Raw genomic sequence first — 23,375 nt, 5'->3', positions numbered from 1 at the left:
GAGACTATCGAGCATAATAGGTGTTGTTTCATTCCTACGAAGGGCTATTTCTACTGTTTCTATTTTGTCGAGATCAAAGGATCCTCTCAGTGGCCACTGTCTTTCTCGATCCCTTTTCGTATATTTATGCCACAGCTCACTATAGGCTATAGCAATTAATCCATGCTTCATGAACATGTCCTTATTAGGGGTGCCTTCCAGCGGAGCCGGATGGTTCATCTCTAATAAGCGGTCCGGGTTAAACAGGCTACTGACCAGTGGGGAGAAGACAGGCATGACGGATCACAATGGGATAATAATCAGCACTACCTATCTTATCACTGCGCGCAAAGACTAGACAGAATATTTCTATTCTACGTTGTTTGCACGTAGTGAATACCTCATGAACCAATTCTGAGCAATCGATCAACGTTAGGTCAAAAATAAAAAATCAATATGGTCAATGGGGAGAATAAGTAGGCTCGCAAAGGTTCGCGTCACCTACCCTTTCACTATCTGTAAAGAGGGGACCTAATCTTCCCTGTTTTCAGACAGAGAATCTCCAGAAAACAATCTATAACAGTTAATCAATGGGGCGAAGGGGCAATTGTTCAGTGGGGGAGAAAAATAGGTCCGACGGGTGCGTACCTATCCTTCGCTGTTTATAAAGGGAGAGCCTGTTGTTTCTCCGTTTGTAGACAGTGAATCTCCAATAAATTAACAAAGAGTAATACTAGTATTTTCACAACAATTATCAATTTCTTTCAATTATCTATCACTTTCGCAATTCGTCGTGTGTACACGACCTTACCCGGACCGCATGGACAGTTTCTCGTCTTCCGAATCCAGCGCCCGATCGTCCTCTTCTCTTCGTACTTCTCGTGGCACTCCTGATGGTTCCCAGTCAGGACCGCAGATCACTCGAGAGAGGTCTGTTCGGAACCAGTGAAGTTCGGATGATCGGCTGTCAGACAAGGGTCTATCGGACAGGGTACCTTCCGATCGTTGCAGTCGTTCACTCTGTCGTCAGGACCTCTCCCACTGGATCCACGAGTCGCTGATGGGCCCCACGTTTGGGACGCCAATTGTTAAAAAGGGTTCCAAAGACAACCGGTAACCAAAGACCCTTTTATGTTGCCCGGCGGTATCGCCTCTATGACCCACCAATATTAATCAATGAAGAAGCAGGCGCTGGAGACTGGAAGGCGGGAAACGAGGATTTTATTCTCTCCGGAGGAGAACACATCAATTCAGACAGCAAGTATCGTCACGAGGTGCTCTAACCACATCTCTGAGGCCTGGCCTCTTATACTAGGGTTTACAACCTTTATTGCACATAACACATTCTCGTAATATTTTAATACTTGAAAGAACATCCTCGGAATCTCCCCTTCAGACCCGTTCCCACATACATTTACAGTTGGATTCCCCACCCCGGTCACAACAGGTGATGGTGGTCGCACAGCAGGGCATTCCGCCGATTCACGGAATGCGTGGGGTTGATCGGATCTCATGGGGTGGGGGCTTTGATCGGTTCGGGGGTCTTTTGATGGGGAGGGGAAGCTTCCTACTGTACGGGGTAATAAACAGTATCCGCAGGGTCAGGTGGCAGCCTGGGAACGAGGAAGACAAACGGGGACACAGGAAAAGGGGGTTTGCATCAAAAGGGTTTGAGGCCATGAAAGGAATGAAGGGAGGTGTCGCGCTGGGAACAGGATGGGGTTCCGTGGTGAAGCTGCGCTGGAGAGGGGTTTATGACCCAAGGCATGAGAGAGCGGGGGGGGTTGTCAGCGTGCGGGGGAATGCTTGCGAGGTTAAGAGAGAGAGAGACGCGCTGGCTATTAGTGAGGGGCAGGGAGGCCATGGTGCTCAAAATGGCTGCTGCTTACGCGCATGAATGGGCCTGGAAAGGGGCAAGATGGCGCCGATAATGTTCACCAAGTTTGTATTTATTTTTCACAGGAGGATTGTCTAAATTTAGATAATATAACCGCCATTCCATGGCTGGCATATGTTAAAAGTACTTTTTATACTTTAGGATTGAGTCTCCTTTTTAATTCTCCTGAAAGAATTGGCCCACAAAGTAAATACATGATTATTTGCATATGGCTTTCATGGACCTTCCTGTGCTTTTGACCTAGTAGATGGGTGAAGCTGTGGGAACTGATGGAGCCGACAGGCATTGATCCCCTTTTGTTGGACCACTTAAGGCACCAGCATTGGGACACAACAGTAAAAGTGCTCCACACACAGTATGGGGATTGCACACACCTAATAAATGTTGCTAGAGGGGTTAGGCAATGCTGTATTTTAGACTGAAGGACTGGGTTTTTCTAAGACCCAGCGGTGCCAGGGATAACACCTGAAACCTTCGTGGGTTACCTGTTCCGGCGTACAAATGACAGAGACACGGGACACTTCCTTCGGCGTCAAAGATTCGAGGTTTATTTACTGCAGGGAACACAGAAGTCACGAGAAGTACATAGCATGTAGGTTCACGGAGCCTGCTTCGAATTGTATCTGTGGATCGCTCCTTTTATACAGTTTTTCGTCATAGGATAACATGACACACAAAAGATTACAACCCGGTTCCCACAGTACATTTCATAGGGGGTCGCTTTCATGTATTCAGGGCCCGGAACATAATTACAGTAGCATTTGTCGGTTCCCAACTATAAAAGTACATCTTCCCACCATTAGTGCATTCCGTTCGGCTGTAAACGAATCAAGGAAGAGACAGAAACAGGTGCAGAGGAAGACGAAGATAGCGAACAGATCGAAGAAAGTGTAAAAAAGGGTGGTATCAGTAAACACGATTGCAGGGATCAAAGGAGACGTGCCTAATGAATGCACAACTGAGACAATAGACCGGCACGGCAAGATGAGCCTCGAGCGGGGCCATTTGCCTTACAGTGTCATCCCCCTCATCATAAAGACACCCTCAAAGGAACACGTGTTTTCCGCAAGAGTTTGGGAATCCCAGGGTCACGAAGCGGACAGTGTCCGTTCGCTGGCTACTTGAGGGCAAGAAAAAAAATGGATGCCACATCTAAAATGGAACCCGTGGGTTCATATGAAGAGACCCACGAAACAAACGAACGGTTTAGGCTAGCACAGCGAAAACGCGTACACCCACTAAACTCGTCATTTGCGGTTCATAGATACCAGACTCGACCATATTCGGCCGAGTCGAAAACACCACTTACAATTGTCGCGGAACCTCAAGCCCCATCCTGTTTTTATTTTACATTAATTCTCAGACACCTTTTTAGGGTTGTGTAGAAAAGATGTACCTAGAATTGGCCACCATGCAGTCCCGCTATTGTTCTACATGGATGACATGATCGTTAAGCATTAACAGCCAATGGCCTTCAGAATCTTCAAAATGATTTTCATGATTTTATGTCAAAATTCATTCTGATAATGAGCCAGCAAAAATGATTTATAATGACGTGTGGTCCCAAACCCACCAAGTTCAAAAAGTTCTGTGCAGTGGGGACACTGATAGAAAAAGTACCTTCCTTTAATTATTTAGGTATTCTGTTGGACGGCAGTGGGGCATGGGACAAATCAATTAACCAGAGTATATAAAAGTTGGGGGCATCCAGTGAAATAATTTTTAGATTTGCTAAAATGCTAAGCCATAAGTCTATAAGCAGATGATCCAACTCTATAAGAGAAAGTGTCTTTCAGCTGGCATATATGAAGCGGGAGCCCGGGTCCATGATGCCCCAGGGAAATCAGGTTCCGAAAACAAATTTTTGTGTAGGTTTCTATCCATTCCCAAAGCTTTCTCGAGTCTTATTTCGCATTTGGAATTGGGTATGGGTTTTTTGGAGGATCAAGTTGATATTGACCCTCTATTATTATGGATGAAGTTATGAAGTACTCCTAAGGCCTACTTTTCATGGCAGGTGTTGGAGGATTGTCTAAATTTAGATAATATCACCGCAATTTCATGGCTGGTATATATTAAAATTGAGAGGTCTCTTAACATGAGTTCAGTTATCAGAACCATAAACATTTTAACCACCTCAGGCATAGGACCTTATTTATCCTGGATCACCAATCCTGAGCATAGATCTTATCTGACCAACATAGCCCAATCTTTAATGGCCTTCCGTCTGGCAGTCACTTGGTTTGTTTATCTCATATCTGCCCATGTAATGTTGTCTACTCCCATCCTACTGTGCATTTTATGCTTTTTTGCACTTTTTACCGTACCCTAAGAGTCAGTTTTGTACACCCAATCCTTTTGCACAAGCAATTTACTTTCTATAAAGAAGGGCTGCCATATCTGAAAAGTTTAGTTTCACATGAAATTTGCTCCACGTTTATCATTGCTTTTATGAAGTTAAGGAAAAAGTATGCAACTTAATCACAAAATGGGAAGACTTTCTTTATCATGGTGTTTTAAATAAAATGTCATTTCTTTTATGTTTTATTTTATCTTTGCTGTGATTGTTGAGAATATATTTTATATTCTTTTCTTTTATGATCATATTTATTTGACCAAATAAAGATACTTTTGCCTTTGACCTGTTTTTGCTATGTCTGCTGATACCCAATTCATTATAAGTATTGTTTTCATCTGAGGGATTCACCTGCTGATTTTTTAAAGCGTGTATTTGGAGAGAGAGCAAGATCATTTTAAAATTTACACTGACAACGGTTTTTCAAATTTGAATACTCTTTTGATAGAATTTCAATTAAAAGAACAATGGAACAATAAGACAGAATATGGTGAAATTAAATTGTAAGTAAAGCATGCGGCTAGAGTTTATTTATATATGAAAACACTGACGCATTTAAAAAACTGTGCAGAGCCGCATGCCTTTACCATCTTACAAGAGGCCTTCTCCACAACCCGACTTCCATTTGCATATGAAAAAATCTCTGTGGGTAAAATATATGTGCTTCTGGTTTCTACTATATCCTCAAAAAAACTGAAACATGTCAATCCTGTGACCCTTGCACTTCTGTAGAGGATGTCTTTAGCACATAATATTTGCATTTGTTCAATTTTTTTAAGTTTAATAAGCTTTATTAAGTCAGAAAGAAGACAATAACATACCTAAAGACCTAATGAGCAGCAATGCATAAAGAATGATTTAAACAAAATTTAACAGGCGAAAATTCATAGTAGAAAGCTATTTACGTTTTTGGGGGGAAATAGGGGGAAATGAGAGGGAGAGGAAGGAAAAAAATAACATGTCTCCTAAAAGACAGTTGTTATGCTGATGTTTTAACCGACTCTGAATAACATAGCATGTGTATTTGTAAAGTGCAAACTCGACCAGAAGGGTCTCTTGGCGCTGACTAACAGATGTTTATTGTTACCGACCTCAGAAGTATGAAATCTGAGTTGACCCTCTGGGATGGAACCTGTGACCATGATGCCAAAAACAGGCACCTACAGTGGCCCCATTAGTCCACTAAGCCACCAGACCCAGCATAAATAGGTCTCTTGAGGCAGCGATGGTAGCTTGTATGCAGGTTACTGACCTATTGGCCAGGCTATTAAAATTCTTGGACACTGCTGCCACTGAATGTCAAAAATTGAAACCAATTTACTATCCACATTGTTGCCCCTTAGCACACTGATTTATGCTGGCCATTCTTTCTGCTTCGTTTGTGATGAAAACCGAGGCATGATATTTTTATGCCAAATATTGCATAGGCTCTATTAATGCTTTTAATTTCAGATATGCTTACCCAGCTGTTGTGTTTAAGGATCAGTTTCATTTTTACGTGAATTCATGCCAAGAATGGTTTAGGTTTAGTCTTTATACTATCAGGGTAAATATACATCACTTGCTGCAGATATTGAATTAATTGCAGTTTGTCCTACCTGTGATTCCTTGTTTTTACTTCATTCTGGGGGAATTGTAAATACATTTTTTCTTGACTGATCAGGGAGGGAATACTGAATTTGCTATGGTAGACATGTATGGGCTATTTACGAACTTGCCACGCAGTTCAGCAAGTCACTTTGCTGCGCTGCACTGTATGAAAGGGAAAGGGCATGAATGTGATATATTTAAGTCAACACGTTGCATTCCTGCCTTTTCCACTGTGCTGGCGCCCTTTTGGCAGCCCAGTGCAAACTCAAACACCATTGTGCAAGGGTGCCTCCATTGCATGCAGGAATGCTTTTGTGCACTTCCTGCAGAAAAACAACCCTAAAATATATATTCCTCATTCTATGTGTGCTGCAGCACACATAGAAAGAGGGGGTAATGAGGAGAAATAAAGTTATTTCTTTTTGTTACGCCTCCCCTGGAAAGCATATCTTTTTGGCACATTCCCAGGTTTACCAGATCCCACGCAATGCCCACGGAACACCTTCCCAGGGCAGAGTAAGGCAATGCAGCTATTTGCGCTGCTTTACTTTACTCCAGATTACTCCAGATTTATGTAGCCACTCAGGTCCATGCAAAGTGGCCTTCCGTGGCTTCATGAATCTGACTTAGGGGTTGCGTTGCTCTTGCACCATGTTGCGTGGTGCAAGAGCGATGCAAACCTGCTCTAAACTGGCCCATACTTTTAGCTGCAAATTGTGAACTAACACACCTTGGGGCATATTATCAAGGGGGTTTATCTCAGCTTTTTTGGCTTTAAAAGCCAAGAAAGCGGAGATAAAATTATCTCCCTATTATCTAGCTGTCGCTAACACCAGTTAGTGACAGCTAGTAGGAGATAGCGACGATCTTGGGCCCCACTTTGCATGTCAGGGACATTTATCACTAATGACATGCAAAGTGGGCATGCCAAGATGTTAGCGACTGGAAACAGTCACTAACATCTCTATCTCCTATTACCAACTTTTGGAGATATTCGCGCTAAGCGGGAATATCTCCAAAAGCTAACACCTGCCCTGAGCAGTTCTTACAATCATTAATCTGTGGTTATTCACAGTGCCCCAAAGGTAAAGACGGGGAGGGTGGTGTGATGGTGCTGGGAATTGGTGAAGGAAAGAAAAAAGATTCGTACGTGACAGTAAAATCAGAGATTAGCGCTTATTTCACAGAGTTACAAAATCTGTACCACAAAACAAGACCACCAGGTTCATGCGACTTATTTTAAACAAACATCATACTCCAAATGTTCAATGAATGAAAACAATGGGGTGTGGAGTTGACGATGAAGGACATTCGGTTGTCGACGTTTCGACCCTCATACGTGCAGATATTAGTGTTAATCTTGCTGTGGGGTCTTCATCAGGATCGGGGTGTAGGGGACACGTAACCACGAGTGTGGTATAGGCAGGACCCGATGAGATGTCGGTTCAAAGTCACTTTTGGAGAATCGTAGTTTAGCCCAGACGTTGGTAGTATAATTCGGAATCTAAGGGGTTCCTGGTACCATCGGTAATGTGCAATCCGTATGCCGTAAACAGGACACGTCCGGCGGGGATCGTGTTCAATGGCGATCAGGCAGTATCGGATGATTTGCTGTGTCGGTCATGGAATGAATCCGGTTCTGATCACTGCTCTCAGTCGCAATCTGCTGTGTCGGTCATGGAATGAATCCGGTTCTGATCACTGCTCTCAGTGATCAGTGATCAGAACCGGATTCATTCCATGACCGACACAGCAAATCATCCGATACTGCCTGATCGCCATTGAACACGATCCCCGCCGGACGTGTCCTGTTTACGGCGTACGGATTGCACATTACCGATGGTACCAGGAACCCCTTAGATTCCGAATTATACTACCAGCGTCTGGGCTAAACTACGATTCTCCAAAAGTGACTTTGAACCGACATCTCATCGGGTCCTGCCTATACCACACTCGTGGTTACGTGTCCCCTACACCCCGATCCTGATGAAGACCCCACAGCAAGATTAACACTAATATCTGCACGTATGAGGGTCGAAACGTTGACAACCGAATGTCCTTCATCGTCAACTCCACACCCCATTGTTTTCATTCATTGAACATTTGGAGTATGATGTTTGTTTAAAATAAGTCGCATGAACCTGGTGGTCTTGTTTTGTGGTACAGATTTTGTAACTCTGTGAAATAAGCGCTAATCTCTGATTTTACTGTCACGTACGAATCTTTTTTCTTTCCTTCACCAATTCCCAGCACCATCACACCACCCTCCCCGTCTTTACCTTTGGGGCACTGTGAATAACCACAGATTAATGATTGTGAAAAGTATACATATTCAATGTATCATCCCATTGTGAATTAAACAATGTGGACTGAAGTTATGTTTGTTTGATTATTTTCATCTCTTTGGTTAATGCTCTCATATTACTGGGACCCCTTCCCATTACTCATTTGATAACCCAGGTCCCCGTAACTTTAACTGGGTAAACCCCCCCTATCAATATCCTGAGCAGTTCTTAGCCATGTTATCCAATGGGAGGTGGATAACATGGCTAAGAGCATTAGCTCGGTAATGCCTGAATATCGCTGATTTTTCAGCGATATTCATGCATTGCGGCCGATTTTTATTGCATTTGCGATAAACCTTGGTAATACCAAGGTTTATCTGCGATAAAAATCGCCACAGGTCGGCGATAAATTTTTGTCTCTAACCAAGCAATAGCGATAATTATCGCTGTTGCTTGGTAATATGCCCCTTTAATGTGTAGTTGACTGCTAGTTTTTTATACTTAACACTGGTAAAAAAAAACTCGTGCATATTTTATCTGTGTCTGCATCAGGTCAGTATGAGATCTTATTATGCACTTTTCAGTTTTACAAATCTCAATGAATTGGTAAGAGAGTTTCTTTATTTACTAAAGATCAATAGAACGCCTTTTGATTCTGAGGCACTCACAGGTTAAAGTGTGTTGCATATCATTTTTGATGATTTAGACAGATTCACAAACTGTTTTCTTAGGCCTATTGTTTTAAACCAAGTGCGACCTCATGATTGTTATATTTTGTAGTAACCGATCAATACAGTTGACCTAGCTAAACCATTGTCAAGGGACCCAGGAGCTGCCCTTATAAATAAACTTCGAGCTCGGTTAGGTTACAAAGAAAGTTCGGCACTGGAATAGTACAATTCCAAGAACTCAGAACTGTCCATTGGATACAAATTAAGGAGGGGTTGATAATACATAAGAATTGTATTGTGTTTAGGGAGGAACATGAAGTCTGCCAAAGGTTAGGGCCCCTAATAATAATCTGGCATACAAATCTACTAAATTTAACGTAATTTTGGAAAGCCCTTATCCCGAATCCAGATACATTAGTACCACAAATGAACGTTAACACCTACAATGCGCTAACTGCTAATAATCCCATACAATGTTCTTTCCCAAAATGAAAGGTAGTGAACACGGCCTTTCCTTGACACACCATTCCACCTATCGCTCTCTCCCTCAGTACACATTTTTGAATGCTGGATTATGCCTACTAAAACAAACATAAGCAGGTATCCTCAAACTCCCATCAATGGCCCCTGTATATTAACTTTTTCATATATGTTGTCACATGTGTTTGTCAATTTGAACAGTATTGAGATGATGATGTTACATTTCTGATACACGAAAATATAAATGTTGCAAAGTAATACTACAAACTTGAATTTTCTGTAAATGATGTGGCCAGGAAAAAGAGTCTTTACACCATGTTATATGATTTAAATCCATTTTATAACCTTCTTACTATTGTTGCTTTTTGAATCAATTTTAAAAAGGGATAGGGATTTTGATGAATTCATGACATTTGATCATTCTTAAGTCACCTGTGTATCTTGTAAATGTTTTAATGTATGAATGTGTATTTCTTTAAAGTTGGATATAAGTAATTTGATATTGCTAAGTTGTTTATATGGTGTTTGTGAGCTATTCATAAACCATTTAAAAACAATATTTTCTGTGAAGATATTCATGTACAGCTCATTATTTCGCCACATCATTTTTTTTTAAATGCGCTCCAGAAGCGATTTCTCCGGGGGGAGCTGGTGGTGGCGGTCTAACTCGCTCAATGCATTTTGGGAGAAGGATTGTGTCCCATCTGTTGAAAGTTCACCAGCTGCTACCGGCCCAGTGTCCGCAAAACATAAACGCACATTTCTAAGGCTTACATCCATATTATCTCTTTGCCTCTCTTTCAATAATCTTCCTAAGTAAAAACAAAAACATCAGAAATGCTCTAAAACAAAGAAATACATTTTTCTCTCATATTATCCCTTGCCAAGTAGTATTCAGGAATCCTCAGGAAGAAAGGCAAACAAGTTTGGTGGGTAGCATTGGTATATGAGTAAAGCAATTGTGTGAACCAGCTATTGAGCTTCATTCAGACTGTTTATTTGGTGTACTGTACACTAATAGCCTCATTTAGAGTTTGGTGGACAGACACTCTGTCACAAACATCACAGATATCAAGCCCACCTTATTGCAGGAGCATTAGAATATCTGTCACGTGACACCAAGATCTCACCAAATCAATTAATCAAACACCATCAAGATTGGCTCTAGCATTGACGACAATGCATAGATAGCGTCCAACTGCATAGCAGCCAAAGGATTCAATAACATTTGTAGGAATAAAACATCAGGTCTATAGCTTGTAAAGCCGCCAGTTCTTAACATAAGAACAATATAATTACGTTGTGCAGATAAAAATACGTACAAAATAAAGCAACGTACATCAGCGTTCCAGGTGAGCTATGATCACAAGCACATAAACTCAAAAAGCTAGCAGAAGTCCAACCTCTCAGTAAAAAAGCATACAGTGGATGATACGCGTACTAAACTTGCGAGTTGGCAATACTCATAAGTAATGGAAACCGGATAGTAATAAGTCTGCGCCCTTAGTCATTATCAATACCATAAATTATTTATCTGAAGGTCTACATATTTTAGTAGAGTCTCTAACAAACTGTATGTTGAAGAATAGTATTCTTAACCTACAACTTATTTTGTTTGTCTACATCACACCTTGTCTTGAACATGTCTGGCCTGCCTCAATGAGTATAATTACCCATGATTTATTCAAGACATTGAATTTTCAGGTGGCAATCTTTCTTGATGGTGTCAGCCAGCCGGATTTGCTCAAACATAGTTTCTTGCCGTCTGAACTGAATCCCATTCATTATGACTTTACCAGCTACCATGCAAATACAGTCAAGCAAAGAGAGAAAAACTTGCAGTGGTGGTCCGTGCAGATAAGCGGAGTGGGTCGGGCAGGGGTGGGGGTTGGAAGTCGACATACAACGGGATAGTGAACCTAAAATAAATAAATAGAGAAAATCACTTACCTTGCGCTCTCTGCATCACCGACTAGGCGATGCGCAAGGTTAGTCCTCAGTGCAGACTGTGATTGGCCAAGAAAGAAGAGTGATCAAATCACTTAAAGAGGGGGCGTGATACTTGGGACTCTAAATAAAACATACTCAAAAGAGCAAATGTGGGGCGTGGCTTGAGCGCCGCACAAGATGGCGGCTTAGCGTCGGAGCTCCGCTGACCGAGCACCGACGCCAGCAGATTTCTCCGCTCTCACCGGACCTTCCCAGGAGGAAAACGCTGTATCTGGCGTGGGAGCATGAGGTGAGCAAAGGACTCTGCTCCTCGTTTTCCAATTCCAGCGATACATGCTCATTTTCGCTGTGACGCGGTCCGCTTTTTCGGCGGCCGCCATTTTCTTTTTGAGGTAACGCTGCTTCCGAGCGATAACTGCCTAATGTTTACCTCGTCTCTCCATCTTCAAGCCTCTTGTTTACTTCTACCTCCTTCACCAGCCTAATAAGCACTACGGAATGCTCCTCTCAGTTGCAGCTCCTCTACTCTTCATATTTCAGCGTGCAGGCGCCGTCCTCGGCACACATGACTTTTTCTCTTCACATAAATAAAATCCTGGTTGACACCTTTTTCGCGCGCATTTTCCTATGCGCTACGATTATTGGCCTTCTATAATATTTCTCTTTGCGAACTTCTGCTACAGCAACCTTCTTACTGAACATTGGTTCTATGGTTATGTTACCATATTGCATAACCTGCATGTCGTCGACACTGCTGTCCTTGCGCGTATGTCCACACGCAATGCTTGTTGATTTGCTCCAGTGTTATATTTCTGCAGAACATGTCTGAAGGTTTTTCCTAACGAGGAACTGTAGTTTTCACAGCCATTATAGTGAAATACTTTGACGTCTCTTCAGCTTGATTATTTTTGTTTGGCGCGCTTCCTGTACGCACTACACAGTGTCTTGCCACAGTGTTTCTTCCTTAAATGCTACTTCTATTGACTTTGTCTGGTGGTCTGTGGTGGCACTAATATTTTTCCTCCTATTTTTTCATGGGGAAATTGTGTACCCTTAAGCTTACTGCTTCAACGCCCAAACCGCGTCAGTCCTCAGACTCTGACTCCACCAATCCAACCATGGATGATACTGCTTCTCATAAGTCGGACTTATCTCCTGGGGCAACTCCAAAACATATCTCCTCAAGTAAACTTTTGCAACCTGCTTCATCAAAACGCCTCAAAAAAGATCCATCTTCCCCAGGCTCTTCATCACATTCCGCTTCTATGGACCTTATTCTTGAGGAAATTCGTGCGCTCAAACCCTTCATGGCTGAGACTACTAAAACTTTGCAGTTTCTACACGATAAATGGTCTACTCTTGAATCACGTGTTCTTTTAGTGGAACAGGCCACGGAGGCTCTTCAAACCTCAAGCTCTAGGGTTTCGCTGCTGGAAAAAGATGTTTCTCTCCTGAAGAGGCACACAGAGGAGTTGGAAAATCGTAATCGCAGAAATAACCTACGCCTTTATGGTCTTCCGGAACTTTCAGAGGGATCCAATCCAACTGCATTTTTTCAAACCTTTCTACCAAAAATTCTGGATCTTCCTCCCTCCTCTTCACTTAATATACAACGTGCTCATAGACTTGGTCCTAAGGTTTCCAACAAACCCCGAGGTGTCATCATGTTGTTCTTACAATATATTGATCTCCTGCAGGTTCTTTCAGCAGCGAAAGCCAAAAAACAAGTTATGTGGGAGGGTCATCGTCTTTATCTATCTCAGGATGTGGCTAAAGTGACAGCTGACCGTCGAAAACAATTCCTTGACTTGAGACCACGACTGCGAGCTCTAAATGCAAGATTCGGACTGCTCCATCCTTGTCTCTTCAAGGTGACATATAAGGATAAGACAACAACCTTCGATGATCCACAGGTCCTTCAAGAGTTTCTCCATCGACAAGAGACCGACGTCATGGACACTACAAGAGCTGTTTAGTCACGCATGATTGAATTGTTTACCTTTCCGTTATCCTATTGTGTTGTATTTTTGTCCTCTATTCCCTGCTGATTAACATCATAATCTAGTATTTTTTATATTTGGTATTCTGTATTTTGTATTTCGTATGTTTCTCTAATACTCCTCTTATTTTTTTGTCTTCTTATAGATCATTTTCCCTTTTCTTCATCCCGATGTATTCATGCATCCCTTCACTTCAGTTCACTGCTGGTCCCTCCGGTGTTCGGTGGCGTATGTTCCGTTGTCGATGTCGTCATCTTCTGGCGTCTTCACCCCCCATTCGTCTTCGTTCTGTATTTGTCGGTATGTTTCTATGTTCTTCTTATATTGCTCTGTCCTATCTACTGTTCTCCTTTGATATCTCCTCTCTTTTCTCTCCTTCTTTCTCACTGTATTCTCAATTTTCTGCTCTTGATTTCTTTCTCTTACCTACTCCATCTCTACATTCCTACTATCATTCTCTTGTTTTCCCAACACATCTTTTCTACTATATCTTCTTTTCCTTATCACTCTTCTCTTGATTTCTATTCCGGGTAGTCACTTGGAACGTTAAGGGGTTAAATAACCCCATTAAACGTCAACGAGTTCTAACGCATTTGACTAGGCTTAAAGCTGATGTAGCCCTCCTCCAAGAATCCCATCTTTCGGAAAAGGAGGCTGTAAAACTCAAACGTTGTTGGGTGGGACATGTTTTCCATTCTCCTGCCTTAGGTAAGAAAAATGGTTCAGTTATATTGTGTCACAAAAAGTTAACAGTTTCTGTTGTTTCTCAAGAATGTGACGTTAATGGTCGTTGGGTTCTTGTAAATCTTCTCATAGACAAGATACCAATTGTTATTTTTAATGTTTATGCTCCCACAGGGGTTGACAAATCGTTTTGGCCTGCTATTTCCGAAGAACATGTTATGCTTGATGAACAATATGTGATTTTAGGTGGTGATTGCAATCAAGTTCTTGACCCCATTTTAGATAGAAATTCTAAAGTTAAATTTGTTTCCTCCAAAATGCACTCTCAATTTACTGCATTCATTCAAAATAATGCATTAGTTGACATTTGGAGACTATGTAATCCCGACCTTAGAGAGTACACTTTTTACTCCCCAACCCACCATTCCCAATCCCGTATTGATTACCTTTTTCTTAGCAAATCCTTAGCTCAACTTGCCCTTCATTCAGACATTGGTTCTATTTTAATTTAAGACCATGCTCCCGTTTATGTTGATATTGACCTTATCCCCTTCTCTCCTCACTCTGGACGCTGGAGATTTAATAATTCCTTACTCCTTGACTCTGATTTTTGCACTCAATTTACTTCTTTTGCCACTGAATTTTTTACACTTAATCATCTCCCTGAATCTTCCATTGTCATGGTGTGGGACTCTTTTAACGCAGCTGTTAGAGGATTTGTCATTAACTTTGTATCTCAAAAGAAAAAGAAGTCGATTTCAAAGTCAACTCAACTTTTATATAAGATTAAGAAATTGGAATATGCTTATTATAACTCTAGCTCTGAATCATCCCTTCGAGAACTTATTTCAGCCAAATTCGATTTTAACAAATTTACCACAAATGCAGCCTCTAATTCTCTCCTTAAATGCAACTCTCGTTATTATGGAGGCCAAAACAAAATGGGTAAATTGCTAGCTAATTATCTTAAAATACGTAGGGAGAAAACAAAGATTGAATCTCTACAGGGACCGGCGGGAATTTCTTTGTTTAAAGATAAAGACATATTAACTCAGTTTGTTTCGTTCTATCAAACTTTATACACTCCTGAATCCAGTCCTGATCCCATTGATCTTCTTACGTATTTTCAAGACATTCCTCCCCCTCCCTCCTCTCATATTGATTTTCATTCACTTGATTCGGATATCTCCCTCTCTGAAATTTCTCATGCTGTTTCTGTCCTCCGTCGTGGTAAGGCGCCTTGACCTGATGGTTTCACTATTGAATTCTACACTCATTTCTCCTCCCTTCTCCTTCCTAAATTACTCCTTTTATTTCAATCCTTTGTTGATTCTGGTTCTTCCCGAGGAACCTTTCAGGAAGCTCTCATTTGTTTGATTCCCAAACCAGACAAGGACCATACCCTATGTAAAAACTATCGCCCCATCTCCCTTGTAAATACGGATCATAACATTTTCGCCAAAATCCTAGCTCTTAGATTGGATCCCCTTTTACCAAATATTATTGGCCCAGAACAATCAGGTTTTATCAAAGGTCGTTTATCATCAGACAACTCCCGTGTTTTCTTTAATATTTTGAGTAAAGCTCCCTCCCTTTCATATCCTTTGGCTGCCATTTCTCTCGATGCCGAAAAGGCTTTTGATAAAATAGGATGGGACTTTATGTTTCAAGCTCTTCGTTGGATCGGTTTCTCTCCTAAATTCATTTCTCTTCTTTCTTTACTTTATTCTAGCCCTCGTGCTTCAATTTTTGCAAACGGTCTAACATCCGATTATTTTCCCCTTCAACGGGGTGTACGTCAAGGCTGTCCCTTATCCCCTCTTCTGTTTGTTTTAGCTTTAGAACCTTTTTTGACTAAGATCAGACTTGATGAAAATATTTCTGGTTTTCATTACGGTTCCCAACAGCAGGTTAAACTTTCAGTTTACGCTGATGATATTTTGTTATACTGTTCAGACCCACTATCCTCTTTACCTTTCTTTTTGAATCAAGTTTCCTCTTTTTCTAAAGTTTCTGGTTACCGTCTTAATATTGATAAATGTGAAATCTTACCCTTAAACCCTCTATGTCAAAAGCATCTCTTTGACAACTCTGGCTTTTCTTGGCAGCCTTCCAAGATTAAATACTTAGGTGTTTGGTTTGCTCCTCGTCTTTTAGATACTCTTAAGTTCAATTTCGATTCACTCTCTGTTAAACTCAATGCGTCTATCACTCGCTGTAATCCTCTTTTCCTTTCTTGGTGGGGTCGTCTTGACTCCATCAAAATGATGTTGGCACCTCTAGTACTTTACTCTGTCTCCATGATTTCCATCCATATTCCGGACTATTTTTTCAAGTCAATAGATTCCATTTTGCTTAAATTTCTGTGGAAAGGTAAGAAATCTTGAATAGCCCTTTCTGCTTTGAAGAAAGATAAAGCTTTAGGAGGGGTTAAATTTCCAAATTTCAAATCATATCATACCGCTTTTTCTTTAAAGCAAGCTTTGCGTTGGCTCTCTTCGGACCTCCCCTTTTATCCCCCTCTTTGGCTAAAGCTAGAATCTTCTTTCATTCATCCTTATGATTTTAGTGAGGTCCTTTCCTTTACTTCTAATGTAACATCTCTTCGCTCCCCCATTATCTCCCGCTCTCGTTCTCTTCTTCTTCCGTACTTGTCAACCTCTTATCCATCTGCTTCCTCCACCCATATTCAGCCTATTTGGCACAATAAATCCCTCAAAATTCGTAACCGCTCATTATATTGGAAATCCTGGCATTCTCTTGGTCTTAAATGGATCTCTCAACTTCTTGTGGATAATATGGTGTCCCGGCTGTACTCCTCAACTCAGGCTGACTTACCTTACTCCACGGCCAAAGCCAAGAGGCGTTGGGACATGGTCCTTGACGACCCGCTCACTGAACAGGAATGGCAGCAGACATGTGCACTGACCCAGATCCTTACCCCCAATGGCAATCTCCGCATTATACACTTCAAATTCCTACACCAAGCATACTATACCCCGGCTCGCATGCACAAATATGGTTTATCAGACGTCGACCAGTGTAAACGATGCGGGAGGGAGGGGGCGGACTTCTTACACCTGGCCTGGTCATGCGTAGCAGTCCAGAACTACTGGCACGAAGTCTTCACTACTTTGTCCGCCATGCTGGGCTCTGATGTGCTGTGTTCTATAAGGACGGGTCTTCTGGGAATAACGGCCCAATTTAAGGCCCTTAAATGTAAATTCTGTGTTATTGCACTGTTGCTGGCCAAGAGACAAGTAGCTCAATGCTGGAATTGCTCCAAGAAACCGACTGTGGCCAGATGGTTGGGGGACATGGCCAGTTGCAGGGATAAGCTCAGGACCTATGAGGAGGACCTGCCAGCGAAATCCAGACCAAAAGACTTTTGGTGTTTTCTAACTGACTTTCTGGTTACAGAACAGGCTGCTGAGGATGATCAAAGGGTCCCCGGACTGTCGCCGGGGTGATGTGTCTTTACTAACTGTTATCATTCTTGGGTGCACTGGTCCTGGTGCGTGCCGCTGTTTTGTGAACTGCACTAATCTTATTTGTCTTTCAGAGGTAATGGTCTCAGTTTAATGTTGTACCTGGGTCTGCTAGTTACGACCTGGGTTGCCTTACTGTACAAAAAAACATAAATACCGTCACAAGACCCAACTGTATGTTTTACACTGCCGTCCCGACTGCATGTATCTATGTACAATACGCTTTCGCTGTGCCTTTCGCTCTTGCGGCCGGCCCCAGGGTTGTAGGCTACAGGCTGTGTAATGTTATGACTTTGCCACAATAAAGGTCTTGGAAAAAAAAAAAAAAAAAAAAACTTCTTGTGGATAATCATCCTCTTCCCTTCCAGGACCTCCAAAAACAATTCTTGTTGCCCTCCTCTTCTCGCGTACGATATATGTCTCTGATTCCCTCTCTCACCCAATACCTATCTTCACTTCCTGCCACAAATTCTATTCCTACAACATGTCTTCCTATTTCCAATGCATTTGATCAATCCCCCTCTGCCTCTTTTCTTTATACATCTATTCAATCTGCTACTGATTGTATCAAATCCAAGGTTGAGTTGGCTTGGGAAAAAGATTTATCTCAAGATTGGTCCTTCACTTTGTGGGATAAAATTTGGTCAAAAATTCATAGTACCTCCAGAGCTGCAAACACTACCCAAACTTTATTTTTTGTTTATAATCGCACATTATTCACTCCGTTGCTCCTGTCATCATTTTCCTCAGACACTCCCTCCACTTGTTGGTCCTGTTCCTGCTCTTCAGCCGATTTGAAGCATATGTTGTTTGATTGCCCTCCCATTTTTCATTTTTGGCAACTAGTCTGGTCCCAGTTTAAAAAGATTTTCAATTTTTCTTTCTCCTTTTCCATTATTAACATTTTTCTAGGTTCCCTTTCTCCTATTTTTGCCAATTCGTCCCATAATCATAAATTAATTGACCTTCTGATAGCCGTTGCCTTACACCATATTACAACTCATTGGAAGCAGGCTAATGATGTTTCCTTCAATGCTTGGTGGAATGCAGTATGTTTTAATCATCGTTTAGACACTAATTATATGGCTGAGATACCCGCCACCCCCTCTCAACACAATCCCCAAGGATGGGAAACCGGAAACAGTTCTGAACTTTTGGAAGACGGGAGGGAGTGACCCTCCCGGCCGTATTTATTAAAATATGAAACAAAATTAAAACATTAAAATAACCGTTTCATATTATGTACAATTTCATTACCACATTGCGATGTTTGGCTAACCTTAACATATTCTCTAATACAAAGGTTCTCCTAGCCGAACTAACATCCTACAAAACATTAACTTGAAATTTTGAAATTGTACATCCTAACGTTTAAGGGCCAACGGCAAGGTCGTAACCGGTGTCAAGATCCCTAAACCAGAAATATCCCCCTCACTTGTGAGGGGCGACCGCACAGAGGTGTACCTCAAGTGCAACTACCAATTTCCCTTGACTTGACGGGGGCCCCAATAAACTTGACGCCACTTAAAGGTCGTCCGAGGACTCGTGTGAGGTATCTAGAAGGTAGCGTAGACCCCCCCCCAAACCCCACACACTTACCACATCTGCCGTCGCAGATGTCCTGGCCCCGGGAAATTCCACAGGAGGGGGCTGTAGCCCCTCCTACCCAGGAAGGGGCCTTGACCGCCTTTCCTTTCCTTTCGGCGGCCCATCCTTAGAAGGGACCGCCTCCCCGTTGAGGGGCCAATGGCCACCTCCCTCGAGCGCTCCCATCCGTAATGGGTGACGCCCACTCATAGGGATCTTCCAATTAGTGCTCACCGATCATGACCTTACCGCCACAGGCAGGATAGTTGACCGGCTATCCGGACCCCCCACAACACTCCTACCTAAAGGTCATGTCTTAAAGTCTTTAGCCAAGTTATCAAGTCTCCTATGAGTAACTCGTTCCCCACCCGGGACAAATGAACACCATCCCCCAAATACATACTGTCACCAGTAATACAACCATGCGAAATAGAATGCAGTGTATTGGAACGGAACAATCTACTCACTTTGTTATTAATTTTTCTTACTGAATGATTCAGAGCAGAAACAGAAATAGCCCCCCGCCATACTTTTCGCGGGATCATATGGGACCATGCAATTGTGCACCCTGGAACTCTCCTCGCTAACCAACTTACAGTGGAAAGCATCGCCTCAAGAAGAAGTCGTCTACCAGTGGTGACCAAATCATTGCCCCCAAGATGTACTATGACTATAGACGGCGGTGACCTCGTCCGCCCTAGCAAGCCCTCGAAAAAAGATTGAAACTGGTCAATACAGAGTCCGCCCCTTCCGTAGAAGGACACACTGTACCCGTATTCCCCAGCCACGTGAATCATGTCACCTGCTTTGAATACGTCCGCGGCACGCCTCACGTATGAGTGGCCCACGACCCACACCTCCTCTTTCATAGCCGGTGATGTCTGACCGCTGGCCCGGTGTTGGGTCGACTGCATAGTCCGCCCCACCTCGTAGGCTTGCGCAACTGAAACCAAACAAAAACAAGAAGCGTGAGTACATCATTACAGCTTCACAACATGTGCAACCGCACATACCTTTTATAACAGTTGGAGGACCAACGCCCCACACGTTTAACTTGTTCGACATTCAGACCCCTGGCTGTAGCCTCTGTAGCAGCCCCTATCCGAAAGGAATGGGTCCCAAACTCGCCCGGGTTCAAGCCCGCAGCGGCAATCGACATCGCAAGCACCCGCTGAAACTGAAACCTCGTCAGTGGGGTGGCGTCAGCGTGTCTCAACAAGGTCCCCCCCCATGATGCCACCCTTTGTGCTAAATATTCCTCTACACAACTCACCGGGCACATGGAGGACCCGGGAATCCTTTGTATGATTATACAGTCACCCATCGCACCCTGATCGGTCTTGGACCTGACAAACGAGACAGTCATTGTCACCCCTCTAACCTGAACGTGCTCTCGGCACAGTCCCCCCATCACATCCTGCTTGTTCCTTGCCACTAGTTCGCTTACCCGCATAGCCCCATGGAATGCCAGCGTAAAAGCGGCTCGGAATAACACTGTCTCATACTGAGATGAACACGTTGCAGGGAGTATGGATAATAACAGGGCCAACCTATCCAAACCTATCGGGCGCCTTTCATCCACTCTGCGACCCTCAAGGCGTTGCCACCCACGTAGCGCTTTTTGCACAACGAAAGACGCTGTCGGGTCCTGGATCCCATGAGCCCTAGCCACAAAGGAAATGGCGGCCCGATGCCTCTGGGCCGTAGCCACTGATTTGCCTGCCTGATGTAAAGACAGCAGGAATTTCACTACCAACTCCTCCTGGCCCCAAAGCTCCCCTCTAGCAGCCCCCAAAAAGGCCCAATAAGAACGGAACGCCCCTTCATATGCCTTCCTCGTCCTGGGTGCTAAACTCTCTCCCACGAGGTTACGAAGTTCGGGGCACCGAGAGACCAGAGAGCTTCGGGAAAGGGTGCCGCCACCGGGTCCGCTGTGGGCAGAAAACCCCAGAAGGCCTGCATACGAAAACGAGAAAGCGCATCAGCCGCCTGGTTCTTCACCCCCGGCACATGTCTTGCCCTAAATAGCACATTCAATTGCATACACAGTAATACAATTTCCTTGAGCAATCTCAGAATCCATTTGCATCGTGCTGCCTGGCTATTGATACACTCAACCACGGTCATGTTATCAGACCAGAATACCACAGAGTGATCTCTGAACCCTTCGGGCCAAGTTCTCAGGGCCACCAGAATGGGGAAAAGTTCCAGAAAAGCAATGTTACTTGTCAGTCCACTATCATGCCACCATGACGGCCATTTTTGTGCCGACCACTGAGTGCCGAATATGGCACCAAAACCAATGCTCCCTGCCGAGTCTGTCCACAGCCCCAGCTCCTCAGAGGACACCGCCGGTTTGTTCCAGACTATTCGACCATTGAAATCCGCCAGAAATGCCAACCAAATGCGCATGTCCTGGCGAACCTCTGCCGAGAGCCTCGTGCGATGATGACCCTCCTTCAGGCCGACCATGGCTTGAGCGATCGAGCGGGAAAAGGGGCGGGCCATCGGTATTACTCTTAGGGCAAAATTCAACTGTCCCACCAATTGTTGTAATTGATGCAGCTTAACCTTAGACTCACTTATACACGTTTGCAGGCATGCCCTGAATCTTAACACTTTGTCTCCTGGTAAACGAAAACAACCTTCTTCAGAGTCGAGCTCGATCCCCAGAAACTCGAGGCAAGTCGAGGGACCCACAGTCTTACCTGGTGCCAATGGCACGCCAAACTGATTCATCAAGACACAAAATTCAGTCAAAGCTTGTCCACATCCCGGATCCCCGGCTGCCCCCAGAAACAAAAAGTCATCGAGATAATGCATAACATGTTGAAACCCCGTCTTCTTTGTGAAGACCCATTGCAGGAAACAACTGAACTTTTCAAAATAGGCACAAGATATAGAGCACCCCATTGGCATACACCTATCCATGTAATAGTGACCCTGAAACATGAAACCAAGGAGACGCTGGTCGTCTGGATGTACCGGGAGCAACCGGAACGCTGACTCGATATCAGATTTTGCCATCAGCGCACCGGGCCCCACGCGATTCAATATGGCTACGGCCTCATCGAAGGATGCGTACCGCACCGAACACACTTCCGGGTCTATCGCATCGTTTACGGAAAGACCACGTGGGGCTGATAAATTATGTATCAGCCGAAACTCACCCGGGTCCTTCTTGGGGACCACCCCTAAAGGGGAACAAACAAAGTTAGCAACTGGTGGCACATTAAATGGACCGGCGACTCGACCTCGAGTAACCTCTTTCACGATCTTTTCCTGTACCACGGTCGTATGTTGCAAGACCGATATTTGGTTTTTACATTTCGCTATACCCTGAAACTCCCCCACTGGGATGCGGAAACCATATGAAAACCCGTTCCGCAACACCCCAGCGGAAGCGTGATCCGGGTATTCGCTGAGCCAGGGAATCAATGCCATGGTATCAATCGGAGTAGGTAAAGGCGCCCCTCGGACTATATCAGACCTGTTTGGCACCTCCTCTACCCCCGTTATCACCCGTTTTGGCTCTGCACATGGACTCAGGATGGGATGATTGCCCACACCCACCACATTCGTGCCTAAATTTGCATGACCCCTGGGGCCTCGTACATTTACCCCTGTTAAAGTTCCAACAAATCCCCCTTTTACCTGCGTTGCCGATCGGCCTCGAGTGGTTGTCGTTACTCGTACTTGATCGAAAGGGCGTCCCAGCATATTGGCGGGAGGATTCACCCACGCTACTCCCTACCAATGGCAACTTCAACATACCAGTATCTTCCATTTTGGACCAAGACACAGAATCATAACAATCCCAAGTTAAGTTTTTATCATGTTCTTTCGCTTTTCTGAAAATATTATCGTAACAGAACCATTGATTGCCCTCGTGTGATACAGAATACCCCATGATCCGTGACTGATAAATCGGCAATTCGGACAGCAATTCGGGCCTACGTTCACCCATGATGGATGTAAAAATCCCCCACGCTCTGCCCCAAGTGCCAATGTTTTCATTTACCTTAAAGGCGGCCATCTTTGCGCGCCAAACACTCGGATGCATGAGCTCCTTCTGGCTCTTAACATGCTCCATCTCAAAATTGGCTCTTCGTTCCGTCTCGAGCTCACGTGCAGCGAGGAGGTGCAGCTTCAGAGCACAGGAACAAGAGGATGCTTTCTTGGCTTGTTGCTCCTTTTATCCGTCTTCAGGGCGGGCGTAAACCCGCCCCTGCCTGCCCCAAGGGCGTGGCCGGCCGCGTCAGTGTCTAGGCCAGCCCACTCCAGGGCGGGAAAAAGGCGCGCCCCGGCTACGCCGCTTCGGGCATACCAGCCGAGACTCGCCTCCCGCCCAAGATGGCTTCCCGGGGGGATCATGGTACTCCGCCATACGTTCGGGGGGACCGAATGG

Source organism: Lissotriton vulgaris, chromosome 3_1, assembly GCF_964263255.1.
Source record: "Lissotriton vulgaris chromosome 3_1, aLisVul1.2, whole genome shotgun sequence".
Lineage (NCBI taxonomy): Eukaryota > Metazoa > Chordata > Amphibia > Caudata > Salamandridae > Lissotriton > Lissotriton vulgaris.
The sequence above is the reverse complement of the archived record's forward strand: the minus strand, read 5'-3'. Positions refer to the sequence as shown.